Genomic DNA, 25,229 nt, shown 5'->3' on the forward strand with positions numbered 1-25,229 from the left:
TTAAGCTGTTTAATACTTCCCATTATGAAAGATTCTTGCAGCCTATTCTGAGAAGCTCTCTTACGCCCATCGTTTGCAGCAGGCTGTTGATATTCTGACTGGAGAGTGCCTTTGAGCTGTTGAACTTCCTTTTCTTTATCCTATAGAATTCCATTCAGATTCGATAGATATACAAACAGATAAAAATTGCCATTTCCCTCCTCTAATTTGTGTTCCTCAGGACATTTTTGCAGCCTGCCAGCAGCAAAAAAAGCTGTGTTGAGAATGCCAGTGAGTAGGGAGGCAGGGGCACATAGGATAGAAGAGAACTGTGCTGGGCATCCCCCTACCTGGAGGTTAGATATTTCTCACATGTGGGTGAACCTTTGAGTTTGCTAGGCCCAGAGTTCAGGAGTTTTTTGTGCCAGTAGATTTGGTTCCTTTTGCAGCATAATATAATTAGGATAATATGAAATCAAAGTAGAAACCTGTTTCTCCATACATTTTAGTTTTGTGTACTACACAGTGTTAAGGCTGTAGCTGTTTTCAATCAGTGGCAGCTATACCTATGATCAGCGTGCTGATCACAGATGGTAGAAAAGAGCTAATTACATGAAAAAAGATTAAGATTGTTTTATTTTTCCAGAATCAGTGCTTCCAGTTCACTTATTCAAAAATGTCTCCAGCTTATATACCATATTTGGAAGTGTTTCCTTCCACACAAGAAGCTCAGTGTAGCAGTTGTAAGACATTAGTGATTGTACCTGTTTATGGAAATGCTTTGAACTAAGATTAGAAAACTAATTTGAATTTCCATTTTAGTTGTTGGAATGAAAAAGACTTGTCACAAGAACATATACTGAGAAAAACAAGTCAAATGTCTGTGTGCAGAGTATTTCACAGAAAGGTGCTTGTATAATGTTCATCTTGAATTTTGAAACAATCCATGTAGTTTGACTAGTCTGCATATCAATTAAATGATTCTCCATATTTTTTGTGATTTAGATAAATTGGCTTCATATTAGGGAGACTAAAATTATATAGGTTGCAAATTCGAGCTCTCAAAGTTTAGGAAACGTTAGAATTAAGGTTGCCTGTGCAACCTGATCTGGCCCCTTTGTGCACGTGCATTATGATACTATCTTTAATTACAGGATCACATATTGTTTTTTCCACAGGATCCAGACTCACTCAGTAAATGCACAGATGTTCAATAGTTCTTTTTAGTCTCCTCATTTAATATATGGCTACCAACCGTATTGTACACTATCCAAACCCTGCAGCGAGTAAAAATATATTAATTTCATCCTGGCTGTTTTTGTGGTGATCTCACCAGAACATCTGGATGCTTCACAAACATTAATTAATCTATTTTCACAACACCCCTGTGAAATGGGGGAGGGAAGGGGCATTATCTCCATTTTACAGCTGGGGAAGTGAGGCATAACGAGATTATCGCCAAAGGTGTCTACTAATTTTGGGTGCCCAATTGGAGACACTTAGGGCCTGATATTTAAGGCTACTTAGCAATCTGTAGCACTTTCATGTTCCAAGCACAGCTCCAGTTGTATTCCGTTGCAGTTGTAAGTGCTCAGCTCTTCTGCAAATCTGGCCTCAGATGTCTCATGATGAGCACTCAGAAATCGAGGAACATACAGTTAGCGGCCACCTGTGAAAACTTTGGTTTTATTGACTTGCTCAGCAATAAATAGGAACTCTGGAAGAGGCAGCATTCAACTTCCTAAACCATGAGGCCATCCTCATGGTTTCCTGCCTCATTCACTACACACCTTTCAACAGCAAGTGGCGGGACCTGCTGCCACTGGTGGAGGGCAAGGAGCCGCAGTCTATACTCCACTCTGGTTCCGGGGCCCACCAGGCATATTTGTTGGAGGCTCCTCCATGGAGCCAAGAGCACAGTTGTGTACCTGGAGTAGTTCATAAACTCCCCCGAGGAGACCTGTTTTTTCTGCGGTGAGAGGGAGACCCTGGCACACGTCTACGTAAAGTGCATCAGGTTGCAGCCCCTCTTCTGGCTCCTCCAGAATCTCTTACTGAGATTCTGGCTGCACTTTTCCCCACACTTCCTGATTTATGTACACCCCACCCATGACCCCACAAAGTCACGAGACCTCCTCATCAACTTCCTCCTCCTGGCACTGGCCAAGTTGGCCATGCATCATACCAGGCAGAGCCGGTGCTAGCCCATTGGGAGCCCTAAGCAGGAATATTTTTGGGCCCACTCCCACCACAATTCTAAAACAGGCAAGTTCTTATAATACAAAGCAAATAGGGGGCACCCTTCAGCTGCTTGGGGCCCTACGGAAGATACCAGGAGAAGGAAGCTAGTTGGGGGGTGGGGTAGTCTGTCACTGTGGGGCCTTTTTCTAATCCCTTCTCAGATCATGTCTCCAGGCAGAGGTCCTCTGGGCAGTCCCACTGACTTGTTAGATACCTTTGAGGAGCACTGAATGCTTTCAGGGGTTCTATGTTTGGTGTTTCCTTCTGGTTCTCTGATTCTTGCCCTATGACCTTCACTCCCATCCCTGTATTTTTTTCATTTGTTGTCTCCAGTAGTTACTGGTGGCCTGGGTCAATGGGCGCCTCCCCCTGCCTAAGGGGGAGGGCCTTTAGCTATGGGTGGGTGTAGGCCCACCATTCCCCCCCCCAACCTACAATAGGTACACAACTTCCAACATGAAGTGGTGGGACTTGCTGCCAGTGTCAGAGGGCGAGGAGACCTGTAGGCCAGTCTGTACTCCACTCTGGTTCCACAGGCCACCAGGGATGTTTGTTGGAGTCTTCTCTGTGGAACCATGAGCACAGGCATGTACCTGGCACAATTCACAAACTCTCCTGAGACCTGTCCCATCTGCGACCAGAGGGAGACCCTGGCACACATCTGTGTAGAGTGCATCAGGTTGCAGCACCTTTTCCGGCTCTTCCAGAACCTCTTATTCAGGTTTTGTCTGTATTTTTCCTTGCACCTCCTCACTCATGCACATTCCATCTGTGGCCCCACAAAGTCATGAGACCTCCTCGTCAACCTCCTTCTGGCATTGGCCAAGCTGGCCATGTATCAGTCCAGGAGAAGAGGACTGGAGGGGGTGGGAGGTCCTTGTGACTGTGGGGCCCATTTTTGCACATTTGTCTGGTCATGTCTCCAGGTGGAGTTCTTCTGAATGGTGTGCACTAGCTCCCTGGGTTCTTTTGAGGAACAGTGTGCACTTTCTGGGGTCCTTTGTTCAGTGTCCCTTTCTGGAACCCTGATTTTAAACCTATGATCCTCACTCCCATTTGTTGTCCCCTGGAATTAGTTGATCCCTGTGATTTTTTTTTTCTGGTACTTTCCACCAGTAGAGGGAGAGGCCCTTTTGATTTACTAGATGGATCCCCTTTGGGGATCAGTCATGTACATGTGGACCAAATAGGCCTGGGCACTGAATGAGGCAGGGTTTTCTTTGTTTTTTAAACAGATCAGAGAAAGCCTGATTCTCTTCTCATGTTCATTAGGAAGTCGCATACAAAGTCAGGAGCTACATTAGTGCAACTTCACTGAAGTCAGAGTAGTTACTCCTGACTTACACTAAAGTATGTGAGAGAAGAATCAGGCCCATTGTTTCTGGTTATGTTTGAAAGCTTAAAACTGTTCCATAGTTTAGAATACAGCATATCTTAAAGTGTTTGTGCACTTACTGTACATGTTTATTTCCTGGATTAGATTGTTCAGCCCCCATATATAAGAATAGTCTTGCATCAGCATGTGAGCTTTGATATGAAAAAGCAATGGACATTAATAATTGGAATTACCCAGAAGCAGAACTAGTGAAAATAAAAAATGTGCTTCAGGTAAGACTTATAGATTCCTCTGGTCTGTTTAAAAACAAAGCACATCCTCACCACAATCCATGCTGAGTTTCTACAGTGTGATTGTACCTTACTTTTTACCTATGTTTTCTTATCACCACCTAAAGAAGCACTCATTATATTAGACATTTGTCAATAATTTAATTTTCTCCTGTGAAACACAACATAATCTTGATAAGTCCTAAGGATCTACAATAATTTGTCTTCCATTTAGACTCCCTCGCTTGAAAGCATTTCAGGGAACTCTTTGCAAAGAGAACTTGGATGATGCTCCCTTTGGAGCCACTTATTGTAACTTTGTAGCTAAATATCTGATAGGAGTCTCCAGAGAACATTCTATATACTCCCTGCACAGGCTTTGCTGTAGCTAATTGTAATTTCTGTAGCAATTCCCAGACTCTGACAGCTTGAGGAGCACAAGACTGAATTTGGGAATAAACCTTTTACTGCTTTTTTGTTTTTTCTGTAAAACAGTTAGACTAGAGCTTTGTGTGTTAGAACAAAATGATCATAATTCTTTATCTGACTTATGATAATATTCTGTTAGCTGGGGTGAAAATATTGTAGATCAACCAGACATACTATATTTAGCTGACATGCTGCTCAAAAAGAGCCCAGCAAAATTGAAAACTCAGAAATTAATTGACTATGCAAAATGTCAAATGGATCATTCCTGGTATTTGCAGCAGCCTGTAATCATTATTGCTAGTGCTGACTGCAGTGCCATATTCAGAGCAGCACCTATAAAAGAACTGCATATCATACTATAGCAGCAAGGGAGGGATACTAGAAATGAAAGGGGAAACGGATAGCTAGGTAAATACATATGCCGATACCTAGCAACTGGGACGTAAATAGTGTTTAGAGTCACAAGACAAAATGTATCTGACAGTAAATATAGGAACTGTATTTTTTTCAAAAGGATTTCTTTTCTAATAAAGCCAACCATTAATGATCTTATAAAATAAGAACTAACAATTTGTTTTCACTTGTTAAAGTACTTTATATTAACTGTTTATTATGTAAATTACTTACTAACAGACATTTATTTGAAAGAGAAATGGATTGAAGTATTTAATGGAGAAATTGTTGACTAGATCTGGTTCCATACATTTCAGTTTATAATGGAAATTGTATTTTTTTTTCTTTCTGATGTGTGGTTTACTCACTGTTCTTTGCACATCTGTATGATTAAAGAACACATTTTTTAATAATATCTGGGTTTTAATAATACCATCCTGGTTTATGTCTCTTGCGGTTTCATTTAAAAAGTCAGCAGTTGCCTACAGTCAACACAGTGTTATCTGAAATACCACAGTTGTTCTGCTGTTGGAAGTGTTGAATTTTTAATGGTAACCACAGTGTATTGCATACAGAAAACCTAATTGTGGTCTTGATTTTTTTTTTTTAATTATCAGTGTAAATTTCAGTTTAGCATCTCAGGATACATCTGTATGGGAAAAGCACAAGCAAAAGAGTTAATTTAAATGTGCTTATCTCCTCTAAATTAAGAATTGGTAAAGATTTAAGATGACCAGTATATTATTTATGTATAGGAAATTTCTTTTTCTCCCAACCAGATGCACTGATCGACTTAAAAGTGATCAGTGGAATGAGTTTCTGGTTTTAGAAATTATCATAAATTGATGGGTTTTGCCAAAATGCCTTGTTTCCTTTGAATATCTATTGGATTTTTTAAAGTTCCTGAATATGAAAAAGTAATGGGATAAATTAAAACATTAAATTTAAAATAAAATATAGGACATTACAAAAGTAAAAATACTATTGGATTTAATTTAAGTTATTTATTTCAGTAGAAACTTTCTTGTTTATGTATACTTCTGTTGCTTTCCGTAGCTGGTATTGTGAAAATATTTTCAATCAGAATGTCTTGGCTCAAAAACTGAATAGATAACAATCAGGCACCTTGAGGTTCCTTGAATTAAAACTGTAAAGCTTAAATTATGGATATATAAATATTTATGTACTGTAATAATCTCATCATATATTTCAAAGTCAGATAAAGCATAAGATGATTAATAGTCAAATGTATTAACATTGCGTGCAGGCATATCTGAAAAGTTTTGTTAATAATAAATAGTTTAGTGAGAGACTAGATCTCAAAAAATATGGGAAAATCCGAACTAAGGCCCCATTGCATGTATTCAGTACTCTGGGGGTTTCTTTTTACATGAGCACACAAAGATCTACAATTTGACATAATATCTGAGAAACAATAGAATGAATAAAAAGTACAGTTTGTCATTATAAAAACAGCGAGGAGTCCTTGTGGCACCTTAGAGACTAACAAATGTATTTGGGCATAAACTTTCATCGGCTAAAACCCACTTCATCAGATGCATGGAGTGGAAAATACAGTAAGGAGGTATAAATACATGGCGTATGAAAAGATGGGAGTTGCCTTAGCAAGTGGGGGGTCAGTGCTAACGAGCCAATTCAGTTAAGGTGGAAGTGGCCTGTTGAATTGGCTCATTAGCACTGACCCCCCACTTGCTAAGGCAACTCCCATCTTTTCATGTACTGTTTGTTTATACCTGCCTACTGTATTTTCCACTCCATGCGTCTGATGAAGTGGGTTTTAATCCACGAAAGCTTATGCCTAAATAAATTTGTTAGTCTCTAAGGTGCCTCAAGGACTCCTAGTTGTTTTTGCTGATACAGACTAACATGGCTACCACGCTGAAGTTTGTCATTATGTAACTTTAGATATGCATATTTGTGTAGAGTATGTAAGATTTAATATTATTGTGTGTGCTCTTAAAAACCTAATTTTGACTGCTATTTCAGCGAGGTTTTTAATAACTTCAACTGTTGTCCATTTATGATTTTACTGTATTTTTAAAATAACATTAGATGCATGTAAACAGCATTTCCTGTATGTTAGATTTGTATTGCATATATTGTATATGTTTGCTTGTATATTAGGAGACCCTATTGTAATGTGGTAATCCACAAGTTTTTAGGGTTTTGGATGCTGCAAGAATCCTCACTGAATTTCCAGATCCCTTGATGCCTCTCTGGACCACCTCCAAACTCAATCTCTCTTAGGTCTTCCCTGTGGCCTCTTCCTGAGGTCACTGTGTATTGGCATCTCTCTCTTTAGGTCTGTTCTCCAGGATCACTATCAAGCTTCTTAGCATTTTCTTCCACCCAGCTTGTTCTGCTGCAGGAGAGTTTTCTCCACGCCCTCGCAGGGGCATTTCTGACCCTGCAGGAGCCTTCCTGCTCCTTGGAGGCCTCTCCACCAGTGTAGACCAACTGACTTCCCCCAGATTACTTTTACAACTGCTTTGGGCCCCCTTCCTTCAGGGAGGCTCTGTCTGCCAGCAGGCCAGCTCTGTTGCCTGGCTCCAGCTAAGCTTTCTCCGTGAGTGAGAGACAGCAATCTGCTCTCCTTCCCAGTCAGCCCCCAGCTGAGCCAGATTCAACCCTTTTAGGTCCTTCCTCCAGCCTTGACGCTTACTGCATGTGTAGCTGAGTGGGGCTGATAGAGCCACAGGCTCTCATTAATCCCTTCTGGCCCCGTGTGGGGTTTGGTTATCCCATCACAACGTTGACTGAAGAACATCCACTTCCACCTCCCCCCCTTTGGTGGAATCTCTTACTAGTCTTCATAGTCTTCTAAATTGCCCTTTAATAATTTGCTTTCAATATTAATTTAGAAATTATTGGAAATGTAAACTGTGCTCTTGATTTATGTATGAATTTCAGCTTTTTCTATAGTCCTAGAATATATGTAAACACTCTGGTTTCCCTTTTCAGACCTGAAGAAGAGCTCTTTGAAGCTTGTGGCACCTTAGAGACTAACCAATTTATTAGAGCATAAGCTTTCGTGAGCTTATGCTCTAATAAATTGGTTAGTCTCTAAGGTGCCACAAGTCCTCCTTTTCTTTTTGCGAATACAGACTAACACGGCTGTTACTCTGAAACCTGTCTTTGAAGCTTGAAAGCTTGTGCCTTCCACTAGCAGAAGTTGGTCCAATAAAATATATTCTTTCATCTGCCTTGTTTCTCTTAAAATGTATGTAGACATTTGTATTAACTGAATAGGTATTGTGTGACCTAATCCTTATATCTGAGGGGGCAGAATGAAGTCAGTCATACTATAAGTTTTAAAATTTCATATGTAGGTCACAAAGTGAAAATATAAGAAGGGTTTTCAGGCAGGGAAAATAACTGAGCAGCAATCAACTGGAGAAACAGTTGTAAACTCTGTGGAAGCTACATACAAAGTCCTTGTGGACCCATAGTAAGATGCAGTATAAATACCTTCATGCTCTTTGTCACCTCTTGCCTTCTTCCTTTCCATTTCTTTTTCTCTCTTTCTCAACTTATTTGAATAAATATGTACTCAAACATATTGCACTATTTCCCATCAGAATGTGTGATGGTTCAGATAAATGCCAGTGGCTTATCCGAGTGTGCATATCTATATATTTAGTCTGTACTTGAAAGTCAAGGAAAACAATGTACTGTGCATCCTTAGTTCATGATTTTGAAACATTCAGAATGTTATCTTTTCAAAACAAAATTGCTTCAGACAACGGAAGCTTGCGTTCTAACTGTGTTGCACTAACTACGTGTTATGTATGACATTTCATAAGACAGCTATTTTGGGTTAAGGGCAAAGTGCCTCTGAAAAAGTTAACTATTTCAAAATGCACATTTCTTCACATTCTGAAAATTCAAGTTATATAATGGGATTGTGTTAGACTTTAAAAAAACAAAGACAAAAGGGATCAATCAAAGCACTGCCTTGTACATAATTTTATGGAAAAGATATAAGTGAGTTAAAATAAGGTTGAAATGGTGCATTTGTTCTAAATACTTAACCAGCTTGTTACTAGATTATGCAGAAATAATATTAATTTATTAACAAAATTAAATGAGACACTCCAAATGCATCTTAGATATCAAAATTGTGATGCTATTTTTACTGTACAATGCTAACAGGGTAAGAAGTGTCTACAGAGATGAAAGTTAAAGATCTTCTATCAGAAGAAGCTAATACATGAATAGTACTCCTTCTTGAAAGGAAAGAAAAGAAAAGAATGAAGAAAAAAAGATGAAAGGTGTGGGACACATTTGAAATAGATGAATTTGGATTCCATGTCAGAGTTCTTCTAGAACAGGGGTCTCAAATGACCATGAGGGCCACATGAGGACTAGTACATTAGCCCTAGGGCTGCACCACTGACCACCCCTCCCCGCAGTGCCCTGCCCCCACCCCCACTCCACCCCTTCTGCGAGGCCCTGCCCCTGCCCTGCCTCTTCCCACCTCTTCCCTGCCCCCATTCCAACCCCTTCTCTGAAATCCCCACCTCAACTCCGCCCCCTCCCTGCCCCCAGGGGGTGCAGGGTGCAGCGGGGGCTCAGGGCAGGGGATTGGGGTGCAGGAGGGGTGTGGGGTGTGTCAGGGGGTTCAGGGCAGGGGGTTCAGGGTGCAGGGTGGGGTAAAGGGTCAGGGAGCTCAAGGCAGGAGGTTGGGGTGCAGGAAGTTTGTGGGGTGCGGCGGGGGCTCAGGGCAGGGGGTTCGGCTGCAGGAGGGGTTGGGGGGGTGGGTCTGGCCCGGTGCACACCGGGGGCATGGCAGGCTCCCTGCCCCCGTGCTGCTCCGGGAAGTGACCGGGACCTAGGGGGGATGCTGGAACGGGGAAACAGCGGCCAATGGGAGCTTCGGGGAGGTACCTGGAGGAGCAACCAGGGCAACTCACAGACCCCTGCCCTGCAGGTCCCATCCGCTTTCCGGAGCGGTGCGGGGGCAGGGCAGGCAGGCAGGCAGGAAGCCTGCCCTGCCCTCGGTGTGTGCTGGGATGGAACCGCTCTAGGTAAATGCTGGGGGGGGGGGGGGGGTTTGCTGCAGGGAGCTGGGGGTGGGGTGCCATAGGGATCTGGCGGGCTGCAGAAAATAACCCCTTGTGTCTGAGACCCTTGTTCTAGAAGAAGATTTGATGATTTAGTTGGGGATTGGTCCTGCTTTGAGCAGGGGGTTGGACTAGATGACTTTCTGAGGTCCCTTCCAAGCCTGATATTCTATGATTCTATATCTGTGTCTATTCTAGGACCCAGTTACACATACAACATTTGTGCCACTTGAGCTGGACCAAGAAGACAGGTGTTACTGAATGTCTTTAATAAACAAATTTCTTTGAATTGAGTGGCTTTAAAAATGTACTTTAAGAAATCATCTTTCTTATTCTCCCACCAATGATTTCTGCTGAGTTTTTTGTTGGTCACAAAAGTTTTTGACCCATATATAATACGAAATGTAGCCTCGTAATCAAACAGTTATATTCTTACATAATCATGGTCTAATAAAGGTGTTATATATCTTGTTCATAATAAACATGTCAGTGCATAACTGGAATCCATTTTAAGTGAGATAAATAGACTCCAGTATTCAAACAGTTTACAATTGTAGATGAATGGTGTTAGCAAATGGGACCCACACTGGCGTGAGATGAATACCTGTAAATGACTAACTTTTTTCCAAGCAATTCCCTTCCAGTATTTAATTAACAGATGCTTTTTACCATGGGTAAATCCTAGTATTGCCTTCCTATAGAAAATCAACTCTTAATTGTCCCACTGAGTGGTAGAGCTCATTATAAGACATGAGAACTGGCTGGATAAGAGAGATTTTGTTCGGGCCATGCTTGGACTTCTCACTGGAGACAAATTTATACTCTGTGGCTATGTTTGCTTTTTGAAAATGAGACAGTTGTAGTCATGATTGTAAACACTAGCTCAGCTGGGGACCACTGCTGAAAATCATTTCTAGGTCAGATGCTTAGCTCAGGCATTCTTTAAGTATGTTTTTCTTAATAGTTAAAGGAGTTTTTAAGGTTTATAAATATAATACATTTCCTACAGCTGTGCAGAATAATCTGGTTTGTAACTTTTTTTGTAACTGGACTTGTGTATTTTAATTTACTTTTTAAAAACCTCTTGACAGATTTTCCATGTTTTAGCTGTATTATATTAGAAAATTTAGATCCTTAGTCCTAACAAGATAGTCTTCCAACATGTTATACATTTCAAAGAAACATGATGAAATGACAATAGTACAGTATAGTCAGGGGATGGTAACAGTCTGCAAAGAGATGTTTCAGAGTGGCAGATGTGTTAGTCTGTATCAGCAAAAACAACGAGGAGTCCTTGTGGCACCTTAAAGACTAACAAATTTATTTGGACATAAGCTTTAATGGGCTAAAACCCACTTCATCAGGTGCATGGAGTGGAAAATACAGTAAGGAGGTATAAATACATGGCATATGAAAAGATGGGAGTTGCCTTAACAAATGAGGGGTCAGTGCTATTGAGCCAATTCAATTAAGGTGAGGTGGGCTAGTCACAACAGTTGACAAAAAGGGGTAGAAATCACTTCTGTAGTGCTAATGAGGCGAATGTAATCAAGGTGGCCCATTTCAAACAGTTGACAAGAAGGTGTGAGTATCAGCAGGGGGAAATTAGTTTTTGTAGTGACCCATCCACTCCCAGTCTTTATTCAGACCTAATATGATGGTGTCCAGTTTGCAAATTAATTCCAGTTCTGCAGTTTCTCATTGGAGTCTGTTTTCGAATTTTTGTTGTTGAAGAATTGCCACTCTTAAGTCTGTTATTGAGTGTCCAGGGAGATTGAAGTGTTCTCCTACTGGTTTTTGAATGTTATAATTCTTGATGTCAGATTTGCATCCATTTATTCTTTTGCATAAAGACTGTTCGGTTTGGCCAATGAACATGGCAGAGGGGCATTGCTGGTACATGATGGCATATATCACATTGGTAGATGTGCAGGTGAACGAGCCCCTGATGGTATGTCTGATGTGGTTAGGTCCTATGATGGTGTCCCTTGTATAGATAGTCTGCAAAGAGCGGATGTAGAGTAAAACTCTGCCTTCAGATTTCCACAATGGCCCTGAGTCAATATCAATGAGTCTTATGATTTTTTTTTACAGGGGGTGGTGGGGTCCATTTGCATTCCTTCCACACTGAGTTTTAGCCAATGGCTCTGTGTAGTTGCATGAATGTTTCTGGCCAACTCCATTCCCAGAACTGTACTGTGTAATGCCATGGATTGAGCTCCCCATCGTGGAGCCACAGAGCGTCCAGTCCTCTGTGTGGACTCTCCACAATGTTGAAGAACATTGGTTTTACTACCTTAGTGGAACCCCTAAGGGAGGGGCTCAGAATTGGCTCAGTAATAGGGTTTTGTATGTGGAGAATAATGTAGGGCTAGATTATGAAACTACAGCATATGACCATTGTAACACTGCACTGGTTATTTGCACGTAGTACTTCATCTGGAGAGGAGGGTAATCTTTGCATTATTACCCTTTGCTACAACTTGCCTGTTGGAAATGAGAGAGGCCAGTTATATTCCTGAGAAGTTATATTCCTTCCTGAGAAGTTATATTCCTGAGAAGGGAAGGAAGTTTTGGAATTGGCTACCAACAAGTTGTAGAATGGTCAACCACAGTAGCCGGCTGAAGTGATTCTTACCATCACTCTGTCACTGCTGGTCCGCTCCAGGGGCATCTCCATTCCATCTGATGCTGGCTGACAGCATCAGCCCTGTCTGCAGTACCAGATGCTGTGTTGCCAAGTAAGTATGTGCCCCAGCAAGACAAAGATCAGTGCCAGTCACATATCCTCCCATATCCAGGGAAGCAGAATCCATTGGCAAACATCAGGAGTGTGCTATGCTCCCTGGTGAATGGTGTCATTGAAAGGAGCCCAACACGGAGCATTCATATGTTTCTTCCCTATAGAAATAGCACAAATCAGGCAGAGCAGTATTGTATACAAGTGCCACATTGTTCAGCTACTGCATTTGCTACCCTGACTCCAGTGCATGTCTTGTGGCAATGGGAGATGGGGTTAGCCAGAATTGTGGTGAGTGAAAGACTGACTTAACTGTCCAGGACTTGGGGGAACTAGTAACGGATGCCTGGCTCATGGGGAGCTGGCTGGGTTTTTTAGTGATAAGAGCAGCAAGTGGATGCAGCTGATGGTAGCGAGCAGCTGATCTGTGTTGCCTGCTCTTTGGGTAGCAAAATGACTTGTATGCTCCTCCGTGGGTAAGCCACTTTAACTGAGAAGGCTGTGTTCTCACACCCTTCCAGGCCCTGCTCTTTACAGCTGCCTCAACTGATTTGTGTTGACACATTCCTTGGATGGCAAATTCTGCCCATATGTGCATACTGCTCGCTGCTCTGTTGCATAGACTGCGGCTGGGAGCTGGGCATCACTATTCCTGTTGAGCATGCAATGTTTGCCTAATATGACACTGTTGGGTGCGCTGTCATCAGTAGGGTTTGAACTTAGGACTTCTGGATGTGAAAATATGAGCCTCTCGTGCTTGAGTTAAAAGATCCTGCTCTGTTATTTAAAAGCCAGTAGCAGACTGAAGTCTCTATGTGGTGTAGCTGCTAGAAGGAAACAACAAAGCCCCACACTGAGTAAGTGTGTGTTCCACTGCCCCTGGCTGGGCTTTTTCTGATCTGCAGAGGTCCATCCAATTCATATCCCTGTACAGGCCACCACTTGTAGTGCTGCGCCCCTGGGTGGGTTGTCAGCAGCAGGAATTGAAACATTCAATTCAAACACTGCATTACTATGTTAAGGCATGCAACTCAGAAAGTGCCTAGAAACCGAATAAAGCTGATTAGACTATTTTTTGTCCCAGGTGAATATAGTGCAAAATTTAACGGTAATAATTAAAAATTAAAAGTAATTAATACCAAACTAAAACTGATTAGACCATTTCAATTTAGCCATTGGTGGATGGTTTTTCTAAATCATAGAATCAGCAGCATGTGGCAACAATCAAAATGTTCTGCAATCAGTATTCCAGAGAATGTGAGAAATGAACCAGTGAAGTTGTAGATAAGGACTAAGGCATATTAGCAGGGCTATATCAAAAAGTAATATATCTGACCGTATCCAGCCCTACTGGCCCTAATGCATGGGGAGGTAGGTAGATAACTCCCATTAATTCTAATCAACTTCAATGTGTCTTTTAGTTTTCCGGTGCTTTGCGGTCTCTTTCAATGACAGAGCCAACCGTGCTTCTGCTTAATTCTATAAGTATCTTCTTGTAAATATTTGCCTGAGTAGGCCTTTTTAGTGTATGTTTAGTGCAGTGTTTGAAAGAAGCTAAACATAGTATTAAATGAGATAAAATATTGGTTTAACATATTATAAATACATATATTTTAGATAAGACAGATGTATGTCATTATTTTGCCCCCCCTTCCTATTTTGTAGTAGGACATGAAAACACAAGAACAAGGGAATTCTACCAGAAAATGAAATCTAAACTTCATCCTTTGGATATAAATCTTACAGTAGGAAACAATTATGTGAATATGTGTTCTGCCTATTCTAACAATGACAGTAACAAACCTACACACTTCTCTGCCCCTAAAAGTGCTCAATTACTACCCAGTGATGTCATCCATGCTGGAGTACGAGATAAGTACATCATGTGAAATTAGTGACAGAAATCGTGACCACGACAGTTCCACCTCCACATAAACTGGATTTAAATGTGGCTGGATTATTACTGTAGTTTTTAAAAAGATTCAGAAACTTAGAGACTGACTTAAATTCATCAACAAACCTGAAGAAGGCTGGTGGAAAAATACAGAAACAAAATCAGGGAGCGACAAGTAAGAGACATCAGATTTTAGTATAGCTGTAGCTCACGAAAGCTCATGCTCAAATAAATTGGTTAGTCTCTAAGGTGCCACAAGTACTCCTTTTCTTTTTGCGAATACAGACTAACACGGCTGTTCCTCTGAAACTTTTCTTATGTTGTCACAGGCTCCATGCATATATTTTTGATATACACACACAAAAAGCTGAGTTAAAGTAAGATGGAAAGTAGCCCTCCTCTTCTTGAGAGTTGGAGGAGCAGTGCTCCTCCCTCTCTTTCTTATCTGAGCCAGTGAGCACTCCCCTCTTTTTTCAGTTTACTTTAACAACTGCAAACATGTATATACTGTGTGGACTTCAATGACTATTTACATGTTACACTTTTAGCATTTTATTTTGTACTGGAATATTTTTCCTCTGTTTTCTTATATGTTCTGGGCCATGTTCAAAGTACTAGTTTTAGAATTGAGAGATTTATTATTTTAGTGCATAGAGAATTTATAATCCTAATTACAAAGTATTTCTTTCTTTCTCCAGTAAAGACGAGTGCCATAAATCATGTCTTGTTACAACTCATGAACAAATGTGGAGTGGATTTTGGATTTAGATCTAACCCTTGTCATATAAATGCACTGTTCTCCTGGAAACTCATAAAATAGATGTTTTGCTCAAACACATTTTCAGTTCAGAAAAAGAAGGAAGATTTTCTTGTCAAAGAATCTTCATTTAAATAGTTCTGACTTATGTCCTCTTCGTCCCTAAAACTTCTGAAGAAGAGTCACACTGAAATGTTTGCTTCACAGAGACACTCCTTGCTTACAGAGTTGCCTCTTGTTTTTGTTTACTCCAGGGTTTTTGTTTTATATTTAACATTGAAATTCAGTTCTTTAAAAATGATTTTATTTTATGGTGGTTAATGTTGCCTGCCTTTCCATCTGTGCTGATCTATACCTCCTGCTGATTCAGAATAGCTTTTTTTGTAATATACTAAATATATAGCTGCCCCTTGCATGGATATAGCTTTCAAAATAATGCACAGCTTCTTATTTAAAAACAAAAGCAGTATTTCAGTAAGGTAAAGTGCAGGGACTTCTGAAAATAAACCTGTTGTTATTTTTGAGGCCTTGAAATACAATAGTACATATGACATTTACTGTGAGCCCTCGATATTTTTGGACTATTTCTAAAATCAGATCCTTTTCAGTGTAATATTGGGGAAAGGCTTGTTTCCCATATTGGATCAATGTAGCTGAGGAAGTTCTACTTTCAAAGATTTTATGGGCTCAAATGTTGAGGCCGTGGTGGTCCTTTTTTTTTTTTTAGCATTTTTTACCACTTGAGAGCATCTTTCTGGGAATTCACAGCAATGCAAGGATTATGAGGATTTCCAGAGTTCATGTCGCTGAGGCTTGCAAATTTAAATAATTGAATGCAGTATAGAGGGACTTCTCTGTGTGTGGAATTCTCACTGTGACATTATTCTGCTTCCAAAAAGTTGTCCTGCTGAGGAGGAATGTCTTAACATAGAAATCATTAGCATGGATTCTCCCTTTCTGCATTTCCAAGAAGTTTGTGAGTGGGAGCAGGTGCAGCGAGTTTCCTATCTGACTTTTTTTTCTTTACTTTTGACGGATCAGACTAGTTTAGCTTTTTTGTTCAGGTGGTTTATTTCTGATACGTGCCATCAGTTGAAGACATTTGTCAGATGGATTTCAGGTTGTCGTTAGAGAACCTAAGGTTGGAATCTGGATTTTATAGTGATGACCACATAAGGAGTCATATATAACAATAAAGCATTTCCTCATTGTAGATATTTATAATAACATACAACTGATATTGATCAGATAGGGAGCAATCATTTCTGCCACCTTTGTACTCCCTCATTCTTTGTAAATCATGGCAGTGGTGTACTGGCCAAAGTTACAGAGAAATGGCCTCTTCTCTGGTTGATGTTGTCTGAGCTTCACTAGTTTAAGAATCAAGAGAAGTGAGAAGGTGCCATCTTGAATTCATGTCTCTAGTGCTGGCCCAGAGAGCTGGCCCATTGGCTTGCAGTTCTGCCCTGGATTACTGCTCATCGTTAGCAGTAAACGAAATTTACTCAGTTTTGTTTTCTATTTTTTTAAATTGCCTAATAAATGCAGTAAAATAAATATTGGAACTCCCCCCGCCCCCCACTAAGTATGTGAAATTGCCTATATGAAAACAATGGGTGGGATTTTCAAAGGTGCTCTAATTCTTCTCCCATTGAAGTCAACAGAAGTTTTACCATTGACTTAAATTAAGAGTGGATTTATGCCAACGCTGAGCATTTTTGAAAATACTGCACATTATTTTCATACAAGATTTAGTGAGTGTTTTATATTTGTGGAGACTGCTTGGTGTTAAATAACTAATGTATAGACCCAAATTTTCAAATATGGGCAGATAAATTGTGAGTGTAAGTGAGTAATGATCTACCTCAGGATATTTTCCATTTATAGTTTTAAAAACATAGCCCATAATAACTATAAACTGTGTGTCTGAAATTCCTTAATTGTTCTTTCCTTTAGTTGGCAGTAAAGCTTGTGGAATGTAGGGAGATGGGATAATTAGGGAATTAAACTCTGGCACTATTGAAATACAGTGAATTTATATTTTTCTGTTGATTTTTGTGTGTTCGTTATTGATATTAAAATCAATTCTGGTTGTCCTCACATGACTTTTGAATTGGCTGCCATACAATACTACTATCAGAAAATGTTTACCTTTAAACTAACAAAATGCTGAACTTTTAAAAAAAAAATCATGCTCTTGTGTACTTAACTTTAACTTTTGTACTTTTATTTAGTAGAAATAATGTTGATACTACGTTTATTAAAGATGATGATTCAAGTAAAAATGTGTATTCAGTTTATTTAAAATGCAGTTCAACAGTAAATAAGGGCAGATTAGTAACAATAAATGAACTATAACCATTAAAGCCTCCAATTCAAATGTAATATCACTATTTAGAGGGTTTTGTAACCTTTGATGTACTGAAAAATAAATACATTCCCATGGTATTTATAAGCCTGAGGAACACTTTCTCACCTTATTGCATGCATGCAACTTTTATTACATTTTATAGGAGCTATGCTTAATATTGAAATAAGAGAATCTGGAAGGATTCTCTGAATTGATTGAACAACTGTCCAGATTAGGAACCGAGGTCTGTCTTTTGGAGATTTTCTTTTACAGCTCAAAAAGGCTTAAAAATAAAATAAAAATCTTGTACCAACTAAAATTACAAAAGTGAACTTTGTATTCATTAGATATTCATCCTATTTTTTAACTTTTATTTGGGAATTTCTGAATTAAAAATTTGGAGCTTAGAATTTCATAGCTATTCATCATCTGGCTAAGCATCACTTATCCGTCTAACACCAGTCAGTTTTATTCAAGTGTTGTTCTATTCTGAAAAGTAACTAATGTATGTAAAAACGGCTCCTACTTACTCAACAGATTTGTTCTCAGTGAATTCAGAGTCATAACAGCTGACTGTAAATAACTAAAATAAGTGTTTTCTGCGTTTTACTCCTGTTAGTCTGGCAGCCAACATAGCTAAGAGAGAATGAGATGAATTATTTCCTTTCTTATGTATCATCCACAGAATTGTTTGTAAAGGTCCGTCAGTTACACCGGTTCAACCGCACTGGAGGTAGTGGAATGGCACAGGTTTTAGTGAGGACCTGATTTGGCCAACAGGACCTTTTATTTCTGATGGTGTGTGAGATACTAAAAATTTGCTTGATTTTTAGATCCCAGATTAGGGTTGTAGACATGGAGTGAGAAATAATATTTTTACTTATAAACTGAGCATGTTGAATCTAGAAATCATGGAGATACAACAGACGTGGATCCCAAAATGCTACTTTTAGAGACTCACTTTTCAGAGTGAAACAACACTTTGAGTGGAAGTTTTAATAAAACTATCCCAGTCCAGCAGCAATCATTACTGGTGTCATTAGGGTAAATCTATTCTATTAAGTGTGTCTTGATTAAGAATTTGTTATACCGCCCTTAAATCTTAATTCCTTGTAGTTGTGAAGAAAAACCTTTCTAGGGGAGGGTATGTGTTCCTGTCACACTGTGGACATGTAACTTGTGCAAATACATGCATCTTTGGGAGAACATCCCTCCATATGTGTATATCTTTTATGTTGAATGGAGTTAGAACTTAGTCCTGCAATTGAATAACTCAGTGGGAGCTGAAGGCACTTAGCACCTTCTGGAGTTGCTGCTAACCTTGCAGGATCAAGCCCTAACTGAGCATCAGTCATCTTTTTTGCAAATACAGTACACAATGCAGCATGATATTCCAGCTGTGCGCTTCCTAAGAGGGAATGTGCTTATGACATACAATAGCAACTAACTGTTTTAAAGCTAAGTTTAACTCAGATATTATAGCAGATGCGTTTACATTATTATCTTGACACTCGTGAGTACAGAACTTATTTTAAAGCAGCATTTTTTGTTTCTGTTTAAAAATTAAATTAGCAAAGTACACAAAGCTATTGATTTTGATCAGTATTCTGATTCATGCTTAGCGCGTCTGATTTATTACCTCTATTGATTGAACTTTACTGCCTCTGAACTTGTGCCAGATCCAATAGGAGTGGGTAGTGCTGGAAGTAGTTGGTGTTACAGTATTAGTTAGACACTTAAGCTGCTCGAAACTAGACTGCTAAAATCAATTCTGAAGATTGATTTAGCTTTGGAGGATTTAATACACATCAGTGACAGAAAATGGTGCTTTGTGACAGTTTGGAATGGTGTAACAGAAGACTTTCAGTAAATATAGGGCCTCAGGAGTCTAATCAGTTTCATGGTACCTTTCTGTAAACATTTCTGTTAGTAAATAACTTACCAGCATAGTCATTGTTCACAAATTTTCTTGATTCCTCAGGTGGTGCAAAGCAGACCTAAATTGGGTGCCTCTCCCTTGCATAGGGGAATTCTTGGGTGGTATAGAGGTACTATACTGGCTCCTATGTCACAGGAGGCCTGGCCTCCACTGTTGAGATTGTGGCTGGGAACAAGGGCTATGGCAGGGGCAACCCCATGTCTTGCAGGTCCCTGGTACCTGGAATGGCCCAACAGGTAATATGGTTCATGATGCAAAGTAGAGCAGCCTCAAGGTTGAAGTATTTTATACTAGGGTCTGGATCAGCACAGAATTAGACCCATGATAGGTGTCAGTCTGAGGCACAAAGATGGTTTGAAGCGACCTTACCCCACTGTTTCCTTTTGAAAGCTGTGCCAACCACAGCTCAGACTCCGGGCCAACATATTAGCTTTAACTTTTACTTGCCTATTTAACCTGTTTCATATAACTGTATGACTGTGTTTTTCCAACTTAAAAAACAATTTACTGAAGTAGTATAGGAAGAATCTGTGTTATGCATCCTGTGGGTTAGAGAACAGATAATTTAGCCAGGTTTTATTTACTGGAATTTGCACACACTGTTGTTTACTTTGTGGAAAATTTGCAATGGACATCAGCTTTTGGAGTGCATACCCCTCAATTAGGAGACATGTTAGGGAAACACTGAATATGCTTCCTTACGAGAACTATATATATAAAAGACAAAAGAACTGCAATAAAAGAACATTATGTAGGTTTCATTATGCTAGATTTACTGTTACCCATCTGACCTTAATTGTGTCTCCTGGTAAATCCATCCTGCACACTGAATGAGGCAGGGATCCTTTCGGAAAAATAGTATGGGAGATCATGTAATTAGAGGCTGTATCATAATAGATACGCACAAGGGGGCTGAATTAAAGCTGCTCAGGCAAGCATAAATATGGCATTTTGTAACTTCCAAGTGCTTGACTTTGCAACCTAATGAATGTTCTTTAGTAGAATTTTGTTTGTATGTAATTTCCTAGGTGTTTTCAAAGGGAAACTGGAAAAACTAATTCTATTATATGCAACTTTAACAACCCCCTGAATGCATCATCAGGGTTTGAACTGTCACTCTTCAGCATTGCAATTTATACTGAGCTACAGGATTAACTAAATTACCTCAGATTAGGAGAAAACTGTTGTATTGGAGGGGGGAATGGACCACTGTGTTGGGAATTTGGTCAAGTTGGGGTGGGGTGCACAGCCTGGCTTGTTTGTCTCTTTTTCTCCTCACCCAGAAACTGGGGTAGGTTCTCCCTCAGGAGGGGTTGTCTGTGAGGATTAAGGAGTGGTTGAGGGGACCGTAGCCTAGCTGTCTCTCCTACAATCTGGCAGATGGGAGAGCTCCAGCCACATGTGGTGCCCTGAGAGCGAGGCGGGGGGAAGACACGGGCAGCTGGGGCCAGGTGCTGGTCTGTAGGTGGACAGGGGAAGCCAGGCCTGACTCTGCAACCCCACCACCCCTACCACAGCTGCTCCAGGGACACCTAGGCATTGCAGGTACGTGGATGTGTGGTAGTGCGGCTACTTTAACATCAGCTGGCAGGACAATGATTGTTTGTTGAGTTATTATTCTGGCAGGCTGCCAGCGTTTTTCTGAAGAATACAAGCAGCAGAATGGAAGTTGAGATGTTTAATACTTTATATCTCAACAAAAGCTGAACAGAATGTCATGGGACAAAGTCCCTAGCTAGAAGGTATTCCCTCTGCCAAAGTCCTGCTGCAAACAGAAGAGATGTGAGAGCGTATCAAAAAAAAAAAAAAGGTCACAAGGATCTTTTATAATGAAAGGTGGTAGGCGACCTAAATATAGGTTTCAGCGTAACAGCCCTGTTAGTCTGTATTCACAAAAAGAAAAGGAGTACTTGTGGCACCTTAGAGACTGACCAATTTATTTGAGCATGAGCTTTCCTGAGCTACAGCTCACTTTATTGGATGCATACTGTGGAAAATACAGAAGATATTTTTATACACACAGACCATGATAAACACCCATTTTTTCATGGTCTGTGTGTATAAAAACATCTTCTGTGTTTTCCACAGTATGCATCCGACGAAGTGAGCTGTAGCTCACGAAAGCTTATGCTCAAATAAATTGGTTAGTATCTAAGGTGCCACAAGTACTCCTTTTGTTTGATCTAAATATAGTAGTTACTACCAGCCTCCCCTGTAATGTGATTGATATATATATATATATTATAATTTCTCCAAACAAGCTTTCACGTGGCCAGGAGAACATGAAATTATCACTTAAACTATACAGCATTACATTTTGCTGTATTTTTCTGAGCCAGTTAAAAACAAACAAGTTTAAAAAAACCCCAAAAAACAAACCCTCCCATTATATGCAAGCTTTTTGTTTATAAAACAAATTAAGGTATATTTATGATTGGTATTATTAAGCTGAGATCAAATAAAATTGACATTTGTAATACAGTAGTGAAAATACATAATTGAAGTGTGACATTTTCTAAAATTCACATTATTTTAATATGTGCATTTGTCACACGTAACCAATGTGAAACCAATTGAATTTGTTAAAGTGAGTTAAGGACTTGACTCAATAACGAGTTTGTTCTAGTTACCCACATTTGTAAGGAGAGCATAACAGCACTAAACAGAGCAAATTTTGTGCTTTTACTGCTCATTTAAGTGATTTACTCCACCTTTGTGAATAAATTGCTAAAGCCTGCACAAGCCAAAATATGGCATAGTCAAACCCAGCAAATTTATGATTTATGGCCATCCCATGATGTACACAAGTAACTCCTGTTAAGTGTTAATGTGATTTCTGCTTGCTTATGAATGGAAATCTGTTCCCGTGTAGGTGTACTGGACTGTATGCAAAGTCAGCAAATATGGTTTCCATGGATAGATATGTGGGTACAAATGCATGACATCTTGTCCCAGTTGCTCTTAGGTACGTTGCTTTTCTGCCTTTTGCACAGCAAAGAATGTAAGTGCTTTGCTGTGGTTTGGGAACAATCACAAATATTTCTTTATTATTTCCTGTACTGTAGGTACTACAAAGGGTAGAAAATGGTAGGTTCATTGTATCCACCTTTGGTTTAAACTATCATGTTTCTATTGCTGTTAATGTTGAACATATCTTGATTTACATTTGATGTTTGGATATTGCTTAGTGTTACTGAGTCATATGTGATGGCGTCTGCTGAATTGGCACAATGTTTTTGTTTGCAAACTTGATAGCAAAACTAAATATAGTTCTAATTGATGGGTTTCTGGGATGAAAACAGATATGAAAAGTCATCAGAGAAGTGGTAGATAGATCTGTTTTTGGAGTCCTTCACTGCTGAGGGTAAGGAAGCCCTGGATCTTGCAAGCTCCACAGGAGCATGTACCAAAAGTTGAAAAGTAGTAGCAGGGATGCAGCAATTCTCTATTTTGCATGTGGTGCTTTTATACATTTAATGCTACCAACCCTGCAGGACTCTTTCAGTGGACTTTAGAACATCCACAGACCGGTCAATACTTTCTTACCTCCACGTGTTTTTCTTCTAAAAAAAAAAAAATCAAAAGTTCTATTCTGTTCTGTCCAGGTTCTTACACTGTGCAGATTACTGTAGTAATTGAATGCCTTACATTAGTGCAGTAAGCAACGTGCCTACACATCTATCACGTGTCATTTAAAGGAGTACAGAGCCACAGGACTTTGTGGAGCTTGGAAGGTCTTGTATGCTGCTGTGGAACTCCTGCCCTATGGAGCTTCTAAGACTGATGAGAAACAGGGCTGCGTTCCAGTAGAGCTTAGCAGCTCTGTAAGGGAGCTGCTTTTTGCATCAAGCCTCCTTTCACAGCTGCTGCATTATCTTTAGTCTCTTAGATTACTGCAGGCCCCCTCATCTCTCCTTGCATCCCCAGCCAGCCACACACTGCTTTTCTGCAAGCTCCTAAGATCTACAGGAAGGGAACTGTGTTTCTATATGAAGACGACAGGGAGTTGAAGTCTTGGAGACCTTACCCTGTGTGGCGATGTATGTTGGTGGCTAGAGAGGGACGTTACAATTGAACCTCCTGTCTGGGAAAACTTTGTAAAACTTCTCAGCCCCCTGGTGAATCTCTTTAGGACAATCAGATTCCTGATCATCCATAGAAAGTTTGCTAGATTCGGGTGTTCCTAAGTCATCATTGAATAACTTCAAAGTTACATTGGCTCAGTTCATCTCAAATTTACTCCTGGGTACTAAATCTCAACAAGATTCTTCAGTAATACTACACATGGAGTTTCTGTGGCAGAAAAGTGTTAGAATTTGCAAACTGTGATTAACATGCATATTTGCTCTCTCACATCTGGAGTAAATTACCTCAAATTTGGTAAAACAACTCATCGTCAGCTATCCACATGTGTCACATGCTAAGCTGAAAGGACTTCTATTGGGATACTAGAGGTGGGCCAAAATTGGAATGATGATAATATTAATTGTGATATTTGGGCGTTTACCCAGATGAGTGAGGGGATTCTGTTACATTGGAGATCGGTAGGTAGCTTCCTTTCTGGGAGGAAACCAGTTCCTCCCTTTGCTTGGTCACAGACTTTAAAGCAGTGGTCACCAACCGGTTGATGGCGATCAATTGGTCAATCCTAGAGGATCTCCCAGTTGATCACGATCTCTGGTGGTGCAGTGTGGCTGCCACTGAGGCATACTCCCTGCCTACCCTAGCCCTATGCTGCTCCTAGAAGCGACCAGCATGGCCCTGGGGGAGGGGAGACGGGGGCTCCCTCCGTGCACTGCTCCTGCCTGCAAGCACCGCCCCTGCAGCTCCCATTGGCTGGGAGAGCTGCGGGGGTGGTGGTTGCAGAGAGCGGCAGCGTGCAGAGTCATGTGCTCCCTCCAAGGGCCGCAGGGGTGCATTGGCCTCTCCTGGGAGCAGTGTGGGGCTAGGGTAAGCAGGGAGCCTGCCTTAGCTTCGCTGCGGTCGCCGCTGACCAGGAGCCGCTGGAGGTAAGTGCTGCCTGACAGGAGGCCGCACCACAACCCCAGCCCTGAGCCCCCTCCTGGAGCCAGCACCCCATATCCCTTTCTGCACCCCATGCTCCCTCCTGCACCCCAACACTCTGTCCCAGCCCCACCCCCCCCTCCCAGAGCCAGCACCCCATGCCCCCTCCTGCACTCCAACACTCTGCCCTAGCCTGGAGCCCCCTCTTGCCCCCAAACTCCCTCCTAGAGCTTGCACCCCTCACCCCCTCCAGCACCCCTACCCCAGGCTCAGCCCAGAGGCCCCTCCCACACTGCGAACCCCTCGGCCCCAGCCCAGAGACCCCACTCCCTCCCAAACCCCAACCCAGCCTGTGAAAGTGAGTGAGGGTAGGGGAGAGTGAGTGATGGAGAGAGGGGGGGATGGAGTGAGCCAGGCTGGGCTTTGGGGAAGGGGCAGGGTGGATCCTTGGTTGCCCTTAGATTCAAAAAGTGATCTTGGGCGTAAAAAGGTTGGAGACCTCTGCTTTAAAGCATGATATGCGTGAATATCCATAATTAGTTATGTAGTGTTAATACATAGATTTCACAATGATATTAATTACCAGTGTGTCACTGGCTTTCATAACAGACCTTACTTGACACACTTTTATAGTACAGAAATATTATATACAATTAGTCGATTCAAATGCTTATTCTCTGAGGTTCAGAATCCCTCTTCTCCCCCGGATCCCGATCATAACAATAATACCTAGCTCTTGTACAGCACTTTTCATCAGTAGATCTCAAAGTGCTTTACTAAGGAGGTCAGTATCATTATCTCTGTTTTAACAATA

At 40.7% G+C, this 25,229-nt stretch overlaps 1 protein-coding gene across 25 annotated transcripts in view; it reads left to right on the forward strand.

Moving 5' to 3' along the window:
* Positions 1-25,229, forward strand: part of KDM4C (lysine demethylase 4C) — a 440,364-nt gene that overhangs the window by 187,168 nt on the left and 227,967 nt on the right. The window lies entirely within an intron of this gene.

Source organism: Lepidochelys kempii, chromosome 5, assembly GCF_965140265.1.
Source record: "Lepidochelys kempii isolate rLepKem1 chromosome 5, rLepKem1.hap2, whole genome shotgun sequence".
Lineage (NCBI taxonomy): Eukaryota > Metazoa > Chordata > Testudines > Cheloniidae > Lepidochelys > Lepidochelys kempii.